This window comes from Urocitellus parryii, chromosome 1 (genome assembly GCF_045843805.1).
Source record: "Urocitellus parryii isolate mUroPar1 chromosome 1, mUroPar1.hap1, whole genome shotgun sequence".
Lineage (NCBI taxonomy): Eukaryota > Metazoa > Chordata > Mammalia > Rodentia > Sciuridae > Urocitellus > Urocitellus parryii.
This window is the reverse complement of record NC_135531.1, coordinates 223,832,870-223,848,246: the sequence shown is the minus strand read 5'-3', so window position 1 is coordinate 223,848,246 and position 15,377 is coordinate 223,832,870. Positions and strand designations below refer to the sequence as shown.

Genomic DNA, 15,377 nt, shown 5'->3' with positions numbered 1-15,377 from the left:
TGCAGAGCCTCCAGCCAGCACTTTGAGAACCTTCCTATGGCTCCTCTACCTCATGGACTTCAGCCTCTCCAAACACTCATCCTAACTTGGAGTGTGGTTAGATTTTCCTACTGACAATAAATTCCCTTTCTGTTTTATTCATTCATCATCTGAAAGATTAGAAAGAAAGGTTTCAGCTCTCCTAAAAACTCAGGAGGGCAGCAGAGGTGTCTCAGGGATCAGGGGTTGAAGAATCCATGGGAGCAGCTCGGCCCTGCAGAACTGTTTCACAGACTTTCTCCCGAGCTTTCCTCACAATGCACAGTAAGAAAAAGATTTTGACTTAAAACATGATGAAAACTTTTAGATTGCACTGATCAATCCTCCAGAGCCAGAATATCACATGATAGGCTGAAGAAATTGAGTCCTGAAGCGTGCCAGGCTGAGGCTGTGCTGTGGGTAAGGTGGTCACCCTACAAAGGCACAGGCCCCCACGTGTTCTGGTCTAAATCTTCTTGCTTCTCTCTCACATCAGTCCACTCTCAAGTCTCACACAGCCCTTGTTTTTTGTAATTTTCAGAAGTTCCAATGAAAACAGAAGAGTTGGAATCCATCTTCTCGCCGTGGGAAGTCGATTCATTACCTGCCACGCTCCACACCTGTCCTTGAACTATGGAAACCAGAGTGTACATCATGCACAGCCTTTTATATTCTTTTACCATAAAGATTTCTCCCTGGTTTTACACAGTTAATGAAATCCTAATTTCTAACAGTTATTCAATAATCCATTATTATGATGTGCCAAAATTTATTCATTGACTAAAAATGCAGTTTGTAAGGCCTTTCCTCAGGAGGATTGGTGGCAAGTCCATTCCTAGAACCTTTTAACAAGAAACAGAAAGATTTAAAACAGGATTAGATACTGTTAAAAAGATTACATGGAAAAGTATTCTACATTCAAGAATGAATTAAATTATAGTTAGGTTTCTTCAAATATAAATAATATACCTCTAATGAAGGGAAAAGGGTCAGCTACTCTCTTCCCTTTAATATTTCTTACCTAATAATGACTAATAATGACTACTAAATATTCAGTGCTGGAATACCAACATTGCCAACCTTTTAGTATAAGTCTTCCTAATAGTTTTCATGGTTACATAGGCCTGTTTGAAAATTGAAAATAGTATTTATACTGTTTTTAAGAGTATGCTATAATTTTTTTTGCAGTTTTAATAACCAGGCTTCTTTTTCCTCCTTTTTGAGCTATTTTAAGACTAATTGTATTCCATTATATGGTTACACTACAATGCCCTACTTGTGAATATTTAAATGACTTCCAATGGGGTTTTGTTTCATTGTTTTTGCTATTACATACAATGCTGCAAAGAACAATATTTTGTACATATCTCAGACTGGTCTCTCAGGATATATCCCTTTTGGGGGAACAGCTGAGCAAAAAGTAAGCATAATTTTAAGGCTCCTGATATATCTGGAGTTGCAGGCAGGGATTTGATGCCAATGTATATCCCTAAGAGTAGAGTTTGAGAGTACCCATTTTCTAATATGCTCACAAATAACACTTCAATTAAGAAAACATTGCCATTCTGAAAGTAAAAAATGATACTCTATTTATAATTTCTAGTTTATTTTTAGTGAGGTCTAACACTTTTTCATAATTTATCAACTTGTGTGAGCTGTCTGTCTTTATTGGGATGATTTTCTTTTTCTTAATAGTTTGTAGGAACTCACTACTCTCCATGAAGATAAGACTGTAACATTTTGATCTTCATATATTCTTAGTGCATCATAGAAATCAATACATACGGATTAAGTGAAAATATTGTTTTTATGCCACAAATGTCATCTTTCAGATTATATTTGCAACCTAATATTTTAAAATATACATCACAAAATTTACCATTTAAACATTTTTAGCTGTACAATTCATTGGCATTCAATACATTTACGTTGTTGTGTAACCATTGCCACAATCCACCTCCAGAACTTTACCATCTTCCCAAACAGAAATTCAGTACATATGGAAAATAGCTTTATTTCCCCAGTGCAATTTGATTATAATTTAAAATCATAAGTAGTGACACCCATCTTTTAAAAATTAAATGTAATTTTTAACTGATACGTAAAACTACAAAAATTGTAAATCCATTATTCTTTTTCCATTAGGTTGTCTTTAACATTATGTGTGGAAAGGTCTCCCTACCTAAAAAGTATGAAAACATTCGTATATATTTTCTCCTACTTTGTTATAATTTCTTCTTGTTTTCTTTTTTCTTTTCTTTCTTTCTTTTTTTTTTTTACGTTGATCCCTTTCTTTATCCAGATTTCTTTAAAAATCAAGCAAAAGTTAATGCCTGTTGGGAGACCATTCTCCTATATCTGTCATGTTGCTGCATGTCTCATGAGCAGACTGCCATTATCCTCCGCTAACTTTTCAAGGATGTTTATGTGGTGAACAGACTTGGAAAGTAGAGACAATGTCCCCTTAAGAGCAGGGGGCAGGTTTTTGGTTGTGCAATATTAATAAAGATAATACCTCCATCTGGGGCAAAGATCAGGCAGGCTTACTGCCCATTACAAAAAGACTAGATTTCTTAAGCTTGGGGTACCTCTCCTGTATCCCCGGCACTGCATGCAGGCAGCAGCTGGCCCCCAGCTTCAGTCTGTGGGAATGGAAGATTGGAAGAAAGGTGCAAATGCTGACTCTCTGGCTACTACTGCTGCTGCGGTGGTCTGAGACCCGGGAACTTTGTGCCTTCTGCTGTGAGCCAATGGCAGACAAACTTGGGGGTTTGCAAGCAGGTAGTTCATAGATCTTAAGAATGACACTGAATTTTTTTTTCCAAAAATTCAATTAATTTTCAAATCATTTCTTGACTGATTTGAAATTTCACCTGGATCATAAAGAAACACTTAGATATGAGGGCTGGGGGTATAACTCAGTAGTTGAGTGCTTGCCTAGCACATGTGAGACACTGGATTTTATACTCAACACCAAATAAATAAATAAACAAAATGAAGGTATTTTGAAAAAAGACAAAATTACAATTTAAAATAAAAATTAAGAGAATAATTTAGATATACTTGTGGTTATTTTGTATCTATTTTGTTATTCTATTTGTCTACTCTGGAGATAGTAATATATATATATATATATATATATATATATATATATATATAAATTTTATAGTACATTTTAACATCCAGTAAATAGTTTCTTCTTTATTTTCCTTCACCTTATTTCTTCTTTTTTCCCTCTTCCTGTCCCTGTAATATTTTGGGGCTCTTTGCATCAGAAGAAAGGTATCTGGCACATAGTGAACATTCAATAAATATTCTTTGAGTGATATTAATGAGATTGAGAAATAGTTCCTTTTCGATGTTTGCAATTATATTCATTATAGCAATGAAACTGGAAATAATTTGATTTCTCATGAGCTACGAATTTAAGAAAATAATTTAGTCAGGTATGATGGCACATGCCTACAATTCCAGTGACTGGGGAGGTTGAGGTAGGAGAATTGCAAGTCAGAGGCTAGCCTTAGCAACTTAGCAAGCTGTCTCTCAAAAAAAAAAAAAAAAAAAAAAAAAAGGGCTGGGATATAGCTCAGAGATAAAATACACTTGGATCAAAAAAATTATTTTATCCTATTAGAAAATGCCTGATATGAGGGTTCTTATATCATTTCTCTTATTTCAGAGTTTCCTGGATATTTGGAGAATTCTGAAAGTAATATTTCCCAACAATCCTAAGGTGAGTTACAGGTCAATATTTGTCACCTTTTTATGGTCTTTACTATTTTATCACTCCTTATTTTCATGAGTGTAAACTAGTGTTTTGTCTTTGCTAGGAATGTTGCAGTTCACTGTCTAAGGGGAGTCTAGTAAAACAACAACAAAAAGTCAAATATAGCATTTTTTTTTTTTATGAGAGTGCATTAGGAAGCAGCATAAGTGTTTGGACCTAGTCTACTGCCACAACTGTACTTAAGTATCACTGACTTTATTCCTAGGGGCTTCTGCTTTTGGTGCCCTTCCCTGAGAGCTATTTAGCTTGGGCAGGGGCCTTGGCTGGGAAGGTGAAATGGCCAGCCACCCTTGAGAGTGGCCTACTATTCTGTAGAGAAACAATGAATTACCTGGCCAGTTTCATCTGGGTTTTGCATGAATTTCTAATTTCTCTCTTGTATTCAGGGTGAACTGTACTTTCACATTCTGGGAAATTGGATAGAATTTGTGTCAGTATTTAATTTGACTCGGGTAATCTGAAAGTGCTTCATACAGAAATGAAGGTATTGAAATATTGGAGGTGGGACTAGACTTAGTTGAAAGTTTCTATCTTCCAGGCACAAGATAAACCAAGTTTTCAGGTAGTTTTAATACTTCTCTTTCTATAAAGTCTTTCTATAAAGGCTCCATGTCTTTATTTTTTCTAATCGAAACTATTTATTCTCCAAATTTAGTAAAGTACTTTGTCATGTGTGATAAAAAATACATGTAATTTCTAGATACATATAACTTCTAGATAATCACATTTTAGTGAGGAGCTTGTGATCTCTGAAACCAGTGACTGGAAAAGAAACATTCACATCAAAAAACCAACTCTTTGCCAAGGGTTGCCAGGATGAATTTTGAAGTTGCTTCCTTATTCTTGAGCGTGGAAGTCCCCTTGCCCCAGATTTAATTGTCAAAGCCATCTGCATCATGTGGGTAATTTTGAAGTTGCATAGATGGAGCTTAAACATTCTGCTGTGGATGTTTTATGTTTGTAAACTTTCTCTAATGTTTATCCAGTGACAATGTGAGGCTATATAAGCTCCAAAGGAATAGGGATCTTTATCCCTTTGCTATTCCAGCTCTTGGCACAGTACTTGGAGTGGAGTAGGTACTCATTAAGGACGTGTTGAATGAATGGTGTTCCCTCGTTACAGACTGGAAAAAATACCCTGAAGGAAGGACTGTAATTTGTCTAAGGCATGTCACAAATCATAGTAATTAAAGAATTAGAAATGGCATTCTGTTAATTTTGGTAACTAGCCTTGATGACTGAACTAACTTAATCCAGGTAGAATTATTCCTTATGCTTCTATGACCACCTACACTTTGCTATCTTTTTTATTTTTATTTTTCTGGTACCAGGGATTTAACCCTGGGGTTCTGAACCACTGAGTCCCATCCCCAGCCCTTTTTAAAAATATATATTTTATTTTGAGACCGGGTCTTGCTAAGCTGTTCAGGGGCTTCCCAGGTTGCAGAGGCTGACTTTGAACCTACAATCCTTTTGAGTTGTTGGGATTACAGGCATGCGACACCTTGCCTGGTTTCTTTGCTACCTTTTTAAGGAGCCAAAACATTACCAACAGTCCAGAAAGGAGGGAGGCTAGAACTAAGAAAAAAAAGGGATTCACGAGATATAATGAAAGCTGCATATGCTTTAGTTCTCTAAAAAGATGGTCTAATCTAATTTAAAAAGAGTTTACATATTAGTATTGTAATTTACTTGCAGTGATACAGATCTGATATCTACAATGGGCCTGTGGACAGAACAAAGCTTTGTCAAAGGAAAGTGGCTGTCACTCAACCAGGAATTAAGGGCATTTTCAAAAGGAAGAGTTGTGTTTGTAGCCATGGGGAGAATTTTTGCAAATAAATTCTTTCTCTTTCTCCCATAACCAAGGGTTGCCATTTTACTGGTGGGAAAACATTGCCAATTTTATGAAACATTTTAGGCACAAAAGCAAAACCTCTTAGATCCTCTTCTGAAAATAACTTGACATGAGCATTTCTCCCATTCCCTGAGGTCTGGAGCAGAGCTCTGTAATTTACAGGACATGATTAGGAAGGTTCTATGCCATTTTAGACTAATTATGTAAATTGGAAGGAATTTACCCTTTCATTCTTTATAACAAAGTATTTCCCTTCTGTGAGTACTAAATTCTAATGAAGCTTTAGTTTGTTTCCTTTTGTAACTGCTGCCTTACAGTGCTTTGTCAATGAGCATTAAACAAATAACCAGGCATCTCTTTTTGAAAGACCAAAATTAAAATCCCAGATAAAGATGGTGAGACAAAACACGTTTTGCCAGTAGTTAGTCACCTCATTTGGCAGGGAGGGATTTGTTTTTGTTGCTGCTCTCTAAAAAGACACAATTATAATATGGTCGACTAGATTCTTCCCACTTTTAACTTTTCCTAACGTTTCCGTTTCCAGGCCTTACTACTTGGCAAACACAACTTGGGACAGATTTCTTTATTTTCTCCTCTGGCCTAAAACGAAAAACCCCCACTTTCCAAACTGTTACCACCGAAGAGTTTATTAAATGGCTGAAAAAGACAGCTGGTCCTACCATCTGTTAAAATTTTTCAGGGGCCAAATAAAACAGGTTACACCTTTCGCCATGCCAAGTCTTGTGATACCCCCTTCCTCTCACAGCCTGGGGAGGGCTAATCTGAATTTCACGCTCTGATTTTGCTATTGCTAATGTTGGAGCTTCTTATGCGTGCTTCTCCACATTGCTTACATTACCTCTCTTTTTTGAGTTACAAAGCTATTCTCACATTTCAACCCGACTCATTTGCAACCTATTACCTTACCCTTCTATAATCTCTATAGTTACACCAGTGACTAGAAGGAAATCCACAGATACCTAACTAATTTCTGACTTTTCAAGCCAAAGGGGAGAGCCAAAAGTACGTTTCTGTTGTTTTGCAACCATTTTTTTCTATAAGTGCTAATGGAGGTAATTCAGATTTTGGAACAAAGGCTTAGCTCACCACACGCTGCAGGTGTGAAAGGGTTGAAACAAAAGAGATGCTAACCCTAATGGTATTTCTTGTCATTAACAATTCTTTGATGTTCACACTGGAGCCTCCCTTTTATCTTTTAGTTTTTCAGCCATCTTTGTTAACACGCAGCTCAATTGAATCTTTTCCCCCCACCTCCCCCTGGCCTTTAAAGACATCTGCAAAATGTTTATGCTAAGTTAGTTTCCACTGCATCTTTTAGTACCAAGGCAAAGTAAAATGAGATAAAGCTTGTGAGGTTATTATTAAAACATCAGTAAGTTTCTATCATTAAGCTGAAGGGGAAGATCAATAAAAAAGGAGCACTTAATGTTACTTTAATAAGGATGAGTTTCCTGTAACAGGACTTGGGATTAACTTTAGTATCGCTGAAGAGCGCTTCACAATAAAGACATTGCTGTGATCAGAAAAGGGTGACTTGCCTTTACCCAATTAAACAGTTTGCAAATACTTTGAATGCACTTGATCTGTTATTTCCTGTTTCATTGAAAGCCTTCATCATGAACTTATTTTAAGAATATTTTACCACTGCCTTTTCTTCTCTTCCCTGTGTCATCCCTGGCAAGCTGCCAAAGATTTTTTTTTTTTTTTTTAAGCAGGTTTGCTTGTCTGTCCTTCTGTCCACTTAGGATTGGGGGAGGAGGAGGCGGGATGACAGGGCTTCAGAAAAGTTTGTTTAACTTGCTTTGATGACAGCAAAATGTAGGGAACAGTCAACACCACATAATATACTGTCCTAACCTATTCAGCAGCTGGATCTGCAACCATACTGTGGGAGCAAAGTAGAATCATATGTTTCTCACCCAAATGATTCAGCTAATCTTGCTAGTGTATTTTGCATTGTCTTGAACAAAACAGAAATGCTTGTTAATTGCTTCTGAATTGATACATCTTTTATCTGTATGTGTGTGTGTGTGTGTGGGGGGAGTGAATTGTTTAACTAGTTTAACATTTTTCCTAGTATAAGTGAGGATCTCTGTGGACAGTTAATTCGTTTCAGTCTGAGAACTTGTTTTTTGGCAAGTATTAATTTGGGGCCAGCACAATACTGAGTCACAATTGAGGTAGACAGGGAAACTTCCCCCGGCCTTTATATATAGTTCAGCCCTAAATGACAGATACTAGGGGAAAGATAATAAGCAAAGATAAAATACAAATTAATGTTAACAATGTATCTATTTTATGATTTTCCTCTCATATTATTTAATAATTCTTAGCATTTATATGATGCTTTTCATCTTCAAAGCGCTTTACAAATGTTAGCTAATTAACCATGAGGTAATGAGGCCTGGATGATAATGCTGCAGTAAATTTTCTCTAGCTCAGATTATAAAGTAAAAATGGAGATGTATGTATTCACACATTTTTAAAAATAACATTAGGTGGTCGTAGAGATTTTGTGAATCAGAGACTCGGGCAATTTATCATCTATGTACAACTTCTGTGTATGTCTTTGTGCAAAGAATACCTTGGGCATTTCGGAAGTGGATGAACTGTCAGGATTTTCCCACCTGGCAGGTGGTTGGCAAACTTTCTGTCATTTCATCCTTGATGGTACTATTCCTTGTTATTTTCACCTTGTACTCTCTCTTCTCATCTAATAACACAGACAGATCCAAAAGGAAGGACACTCACTGTTGGGAATTAGGGACAGACACCCATTTTCTTTTTTTTTCTCAGATTTTCCATGGACAGATTTTAATGAAATACTTGCTAAAACACCTGTGTTATTTTGTACTACCTTTTATAACGATGCTGGTTAGTTGAAGTCCATTATTTTAGAATGTGTGTATGTGCTCTGTAGACAGTTAGTCTGACATTGTTTAAGGCCTAAGTAATATACTTTTTATTTTTATGTTTTATTTTTTTGATACTAGAGATTGAACTCAGGGTCTCAGTGAGTGGCTTAGGACCTCACTAAGGCCCTTAGGGCTGGCTTTGAATTTGCAGTCCTCCTGCCTCAGTTTCCTGAGTTGCTGAGATTACAGGTATGTGCCACAGCACCTGGCAAATAATTTTTAAAAAGAAAAGCATACTTTATTTAATCAAAATTATATCATCTGATATAAAATGAACACTAGTAAGAAGTTAAGTGATTAATAAAAATGTTTTAGTTCATAGTAGACTTAAATTACAAACTAGTAAATATACCCCTTTATGAGAATGAATTGCTAGACTCAGCCTCTGAGGTCAGGTCTTGTTTTTCCTGATAACTTAATTTGGAAAAACTGAGAAAGTTTATCAGACTTCATGAATAAGATTTTGTGTGTGTGTGTGTGTGTGTGTGTGTGTGTGTGTGTTGCTGAGGACCAGGCCTTGCTTTTGCTAGGCAAGCACTCTACCAACGAGCTACCCCCCCGCCCATCACCACATGAATTGATCAAGACGATTCAGAGGGAATTTTATTTAAAAACCACTGAAAGTCTTATGTGCTCTGTCTAATTAAAGAATTCTAGTTTAGCAGGTTTTATCTTATTTACTAAAGGCTTTTTCCTCTTTTCTCTGAGTTATGGTGTTAAGTTATGACACATAAGAATAACAGGTAGAGATCTGTCTGCTTCCTCTGTCCTCCCAATACTTGGTGGACCTGTGGACATCATTTGGAAAAAGCCAGTCTGGAGTACAAGAGACAATAATGGGTTAAATATTTTACTTTTCATTCTGATACTTTTGAAGTCCTGAACACCTAGTATGTGCCTCTATGTCTTCGCTATAATAATAAAGCAATCAAAGGGAAAGCTCAAGACTAGGGCATACTGAATTTGACTCATTTGCAACCTGATTCTATAAATGTCTTAGTGCTATGGCTTTTTAAAACCAGTGCCTGCTGATAGATTGGACATAAAATCTACTGTTGTTGTAGGACTAGATACCCTAAAAAATGTATGACATTGAATGACTAAGAGGAAAAAAATCATTTTGGAAAAGATGATAAATGTGATGGAATGTTCTAAATTACACGTACAGTGCCAAGTCTTTGCCATGCCAAGGCACTGTGTTACATGTTCCACACATAGCAACAACATGTTAAATATTTCCTGGTTAATTGATGATCTGGTTTAAAATCTGGGGAATTTCCAGGACAGATCACCTATCCTTGTTAAAATGAATGATTTAGCAACATGTGTAATTTCAGTGACTCAGGAGGCTAAGGCAGAAGGATGGCAAGTTTGAGGCCAGCCTCAGCAACTTAGCAAGGCCCTATGGAGTTTAGTAAGACCCTGTCTTAGAATAAAAATAAAAAGGACTATAGATTTAGTTCAGTGGTAAAGTGCCCCTGGGTTCAATCCCTAGTACCAAATAAATAAAATAAATGACTCACATATATTCCAAGGTCTCACACTAAGACTATTTTTTTTTTTTTTTGGTGTGGCCACTCTGGCCATATTAGCAGAAATGGTGTTGCTATTTTCCTTCACAAGGATAGTAAAAGGGGACTGATTTACTCTGGAGTAATATTCCATGTTTAGGCTTTGTATGTCCTTTCTGTCCATCTGGAGGGCTGTTTTCTCTTTTCAGTAGGCAAAATTTTCTATTTACATTTTAATATTTTTTCATGTAGTTTTTTTGGAGGTGGGAATGAGTTAAAACATTAATTAAAGACAGCTTTCCTGCATGGTCTAATTTCATTTTCTTCCTAATATTTCCCCTCTCAGATATTAACCAATAGTTCATGCTCAATTAGTTCCTACATAATCTCTACTTAATTTTCTCACTTTACTATACAGTTATATATACATGTATATAACTGGTTTAACACAAACATGTATTTTCTAGTACAGGAGGGAACTAGGTAAGACTGTGCTTTAGCTGTTTGGTGCCAGAAAACAGAGACAGGTAAATATCTACTCTAACATTGTTCTCTTATTTATCTCTCCCCTTTTGTATTTTTAGTTTTTTGGTACCAGGAATTCAACTCAGGGGTACTTGGCCACTGAGCCACATCCCCAGCCCTATTCTGTATTTTATTTAGAGACAGGGTCTCACTGAATTACTTAGTGTCTCATTTTTGCTGAGGCTGGATTTGAACTCGAAATCCTCCTGCCTCAGCCTCTGGAGCCACTGGGATTACAGGCATGTGCTACCGCACCTAGTCCTCCCTTTATTTTTGTGTAATTAAAAGCTACCTTAGTTACTTCAAAATAATACCATGAAGCCAACAATATTTTTTCTTCAAAGTCGAAGTAAAACTTGTACATAGTTTAAAAATTTATTTAAAAGGATTTCTTCATCAAATGTCTTTTCTTTAATCTAATGCCCCACCAAAGAAGCTCTTTCTCCTTTGCAAAATGTTTTCAGTAATGTGTGGGGAAAAACAGTGCCCAGAAAACAGTAAAGGGCCCAGGAGAAAAACTGCAGAGTTCACGGTGGGCAGAGAGGAGAAAGAGAAGGCACTGAGGCATGGCCAAGAGGATCCCGCTGGAAATAGACAGGGGGTTTAGATGTCTTTAACTGCTGTCCCCTGCAGATGGCACGAAGCTGGAGGGCAAGGACATTCATCTCTGTGTCTAGATCCAGGCAGAGCGTATGGAAGGAGCGTAGGGATCAGAGGTAAGCTAGTAAGCCTGGCCAATGATGGTGGGGTCGCTAATATGGGACAAAAGTCAGGAGGAGGAGAAAAGATAACACAGAGTTCTCTGTTTAGGCAGCTCCCAGAAGTGGCAGAGAGAGACTGAGGAAAAATCCTACTTCTTGTAATAGGGAAAACAGCAGCCATATCTGTAGTCTCCTCAAGATGTTTAGGAGTGTGCAGTGATGCAACCGTGTAATCTCAGTGATTTGGGAGGCTGAGGCAGAAGGACTGCAAGTTCAAGGCCAACCTGGGCAATTTAGTGAGACCCTGTCTCAAAATAATAAATAAAAAAAATTAAAAGGATTCAATCTCTAGTAGTATAAAAATAAATAAGTAAAAATAAAGAAGCTTAACTTCAGAACAATTTAGAAGGAAATTCTTATTTCAGGGCTAAATTTTCCAGTTTTGTTAATCTCTACAGATTATAGGTGATTTAGATAGATAGATAGAGAGGAAATGTTTACAACAGAAACTTCAATATTTTGCCTTCTGCTTTGATCTTTTCAAGGACAGTTTCTTAGATCGAATGCCTAGTCCTGCTCTGCATCTAACCCGCAGTCTTTACTGCTGCTGCTATTAATTTTTAGCCCTAAGGGACCATTCCTTTGTCCAGAGAAAGGGGAGCTGGAGAGAAGAATTTGGGAAGAGAGAAATTCAGAGACCCACTCCAAGGTAAATTTTTGGCACTCAACATGATAGTTTAAGGTCTTGAGTTTTAATAAACTCCACCCCAGTGTTTCCCACAGTACTTAAATCAATGTTTTAGTCCATTAAAAGTTAAAGATGTGTAAATTTATCCATGAAGATTTGCAACAGAAATTCTCAAACCTGTTGTGCAAGGGAATCACTAAGAGAGGGGTGATCCCTTACCTACCTCCTGAGCTCTGATTGCCAACGACGTATGGTAGGCTGGGCAAAGGTCTCCACCAAGCAGGACTGGTGGCTCTGGTACACCATGAGGAGGCTCTTGGACAAACACTGGTTTAGCTGTCACTATCTTGACCTGTCCTGGGCTGGGGCAGGCCTCAGAATCTTGTTTCACCTGTCTCATCTTTTGAAGAAGAGGAGGTGGCTCTTGCCCGCAAGACCTCTCTCAGCCCTATGGAATTGAGTGGGACAGACAGACTTCTGTGACCTCAACCCCTTTGGTTCTTTCCTGTATATCCTAAAAGCTGAAAATAGCAGGCTCCTTTCCAGCTAAAAATGGAATGGGAAAAAGTGGGCACTATCACTGAGATAATGGGATTGGTTAAATGTGATGTGACAATATGACCCCCTGGAGCCAAAACCATCAAGAGAAAGTGGGTAATACCCCTGAGGTCCTTGCAGGAAGTGATTTTTTCCCTGTGATCTTTGTGTGAAAACCTTATCAAGTGGACAGCTCAGCATTTATCAGCAGAATCGGAGAATTGTCTAGTGTGGCTTATTTATAGCAAGAATGCAGAAAGAAAAGAAACATAAAATAATATAAGGGTTCCATGTATAGTGGAGATATGAGTTTAATCCAATCTCTGGCATAGACATAGGCATTCTATACATACTTATTGAGTAAATGAATTTTTTTAACAGATCCAAGCTCCATTTCAAGCTATATAATATAAAATATGAGATACACAGATAATGTCTATCACACTTTTTAAGAGAGCTCTGACAGTTTTTAAACTCTCAGTTGGATTGATATTTAGTCACATGATTGGAAAGAATCTATAAGCACTGAGTTGCAAGCACAATGGTTGGCTGCGCCAAAACCATACAAGTGTCTGTGTTAGTTGTTAAGAATATCTGCTGAGGTCTTTGAGAAGTTGGGGATCCTGTGGTGCTTGAGAAAATGGTTTCTTATCATAACTTGTATGTGTTAGTATTGGGGAAAAGATGTGAATTGGCTAAGAAAAGTTATTAAATCACACAGACATGTTATATGCATAGAAACTCTTCTCTATTTTCAACATGAGCATCCCAAACCCCTGAGCTGGCTGGGCCTACAGGACAAACAGTCCCAAGGTTTTGACACATTGACAATCTTGAGCTGATGACCTTTTCAGTCATTCAACCAATTGACTTGGTCAATAACTACTCTGTGGCATTATTGAGAGGTCCTCAATGAATCAAATGACTCAAACTACTGGGTGTGAGTAGATATGGTATGGTGTGTGAGTCATGATACAAACAAGAAAAAAAATTAGGAGAAAATCTCAACAACCTTTTAACATTTCCACTTTACATAGAATTTAATTTGGGATAAAAAACGAATACAATTCTGTCTATTCTACACAGAAAGGGGGCACCCTATATAAATACAAAAAAGAAGTCCCCAAACATTTACTTTAGAAATAGTCTCTGAACTTTGAAATGTCTATAAAATGGTGTAGGTGATAGGACAATCCTTTTATATTGGAGGTTATGTTAACGGTCACTAGGAAACTGGTAATAAATACCTTACGATATCCCACGAATCAACATTAGCACGAATCAACATTAGCAAACATGGCCCTGAGCAAGCCACCTTTCAATGACTAATGATTAACAAGAATCCAATGCCCAGCTAGTAGACTAATTTTTCACTTTTGAATGCTATCTACTTCATTAAAAATAGAAAAAAAAACCTAGTTCCTCTCATTCTCAAAGTCTTTTTTATCTTGAGATGGGGCCTTTACTAAGTGGCAGAGGCTGGCCTGGCACTTGTGATCCTCCTGCCTCAGCTTCCAGAGCTGCTGGGATTACAGGTGTGCACTACGGCACCCAGATTGCAGTTTAAATCTTAATCCTGATCCTTTTATTTAATCTCTGTTCATTTCCATCCTAAAAATTTGGCCAATCCTGCAACCCCCTTGGATTGCCTTTCTACCCCTTTCCTTTCTTTTACCTCCAAATTTCTGGAGCAGTAGTCTTCTGCTGTAGGAAACTGAAGTGACTGAGCCAAACACCTAGTTAATAAAATGTGGAGCCAGATCTTAACCCGTATCTTTTGCCTGGGACAACCCTAATGTGTCGTTCATCCACCTCCCTTCCCCAGCCCTGGCACCCTGATGTGTAAAGAATATTTTCCCAGGATGCATTGGCTTTGTGCCCTCTCTGTTCTTTCACTCCAGTTCAGCCTTTCCTTACCTTTTGCTTAACTATCACGTGAATCTTCCAGTGAATCTCCTGGCCTCTTGCTACTCTCCTTTACACTACTGCCAACAGGCTCTTTCCGAATCCCAGCTCTGTTCATGGTAAGCCTCTGTACAAAATCCTAGAGATTTCTCATTGCCTACTGCAGAGTCCCAACTCCTTAGCACAGAATTAAAACTCCTCCACAATCTACTTCTCCAGTTTTACCTTTTATTTAAGGTATGAACTTCAATCAAACCAGAACAGGGCCAGAATTTTCTGCTTCAGTCTGATTGGGCCCATCAGAACACTTTTGGTTGCCTGGTTGCACCAGGGTGCTTGAAATGTGGGGGAAGGGGCACCATCTCTAAACCATACCAAGGGCCCTGTGTCTAGCATGACACCAACAGTTCTGTCACCCACATGGTAGGCTGTCAGTTTGTCCTATCTCAGTCCATTTCCACTCTACTGACCACTCAAGATTTTGGTTAAACACTAATGTTTTCATGAAATATTCCTTCCCGTGCCCTCCTCTAATCTTACTTTGCATTTCCTATAGTAAAAATCTACCTGTGTCTCACTTCTCCCCTTCAATGTTGTCAGCTCAAGAGGAGCCCAACAATAGTATCTTAAACCAGTGGTATCTGGAGATTTGTCATCAGGTGTGGCACAAATAATTTACTCTTTATTATAGTTCAAGTACATTGACTTATTCAGTTTAAAAAGGGGAATTGTATGGTATGTGAATTATATCTCAATAAAACTATTATAAATAGTTCAAATGCTTGTATTTGTAAATGATTTATTTAAAAATAATTTTAGGCAGGACCTGCTACAAAGACAAGATATGACACACTCACTCGCATTTGTTTCTACTATTTCCTAAAACCTTATTTAAATGACAGTAAAAAAAG

General features: G+C 37.5%; 1 protein-coding gene across 1 annotated transcript in view; it reads right to left on the bottom strand.

Moving 5' to 3' along the window:
• Window positions 1-570: 570 nt before the first annotated feature.
• Myo3b (myosin IIIB) overlaps window positions 571-15,377 on the bottom strand; it is a 449,152-nt gene continuing 434,345 nt past the window's right edge. The window contains exon 39 of the mRNA XM_077794873.1: window positions 571-860. The gene's annotated coding sequence lies outside the window, so the exon portion shown is untranslated. The remainder of the gene's footprint in view (window positions 861-15,377) is intronic.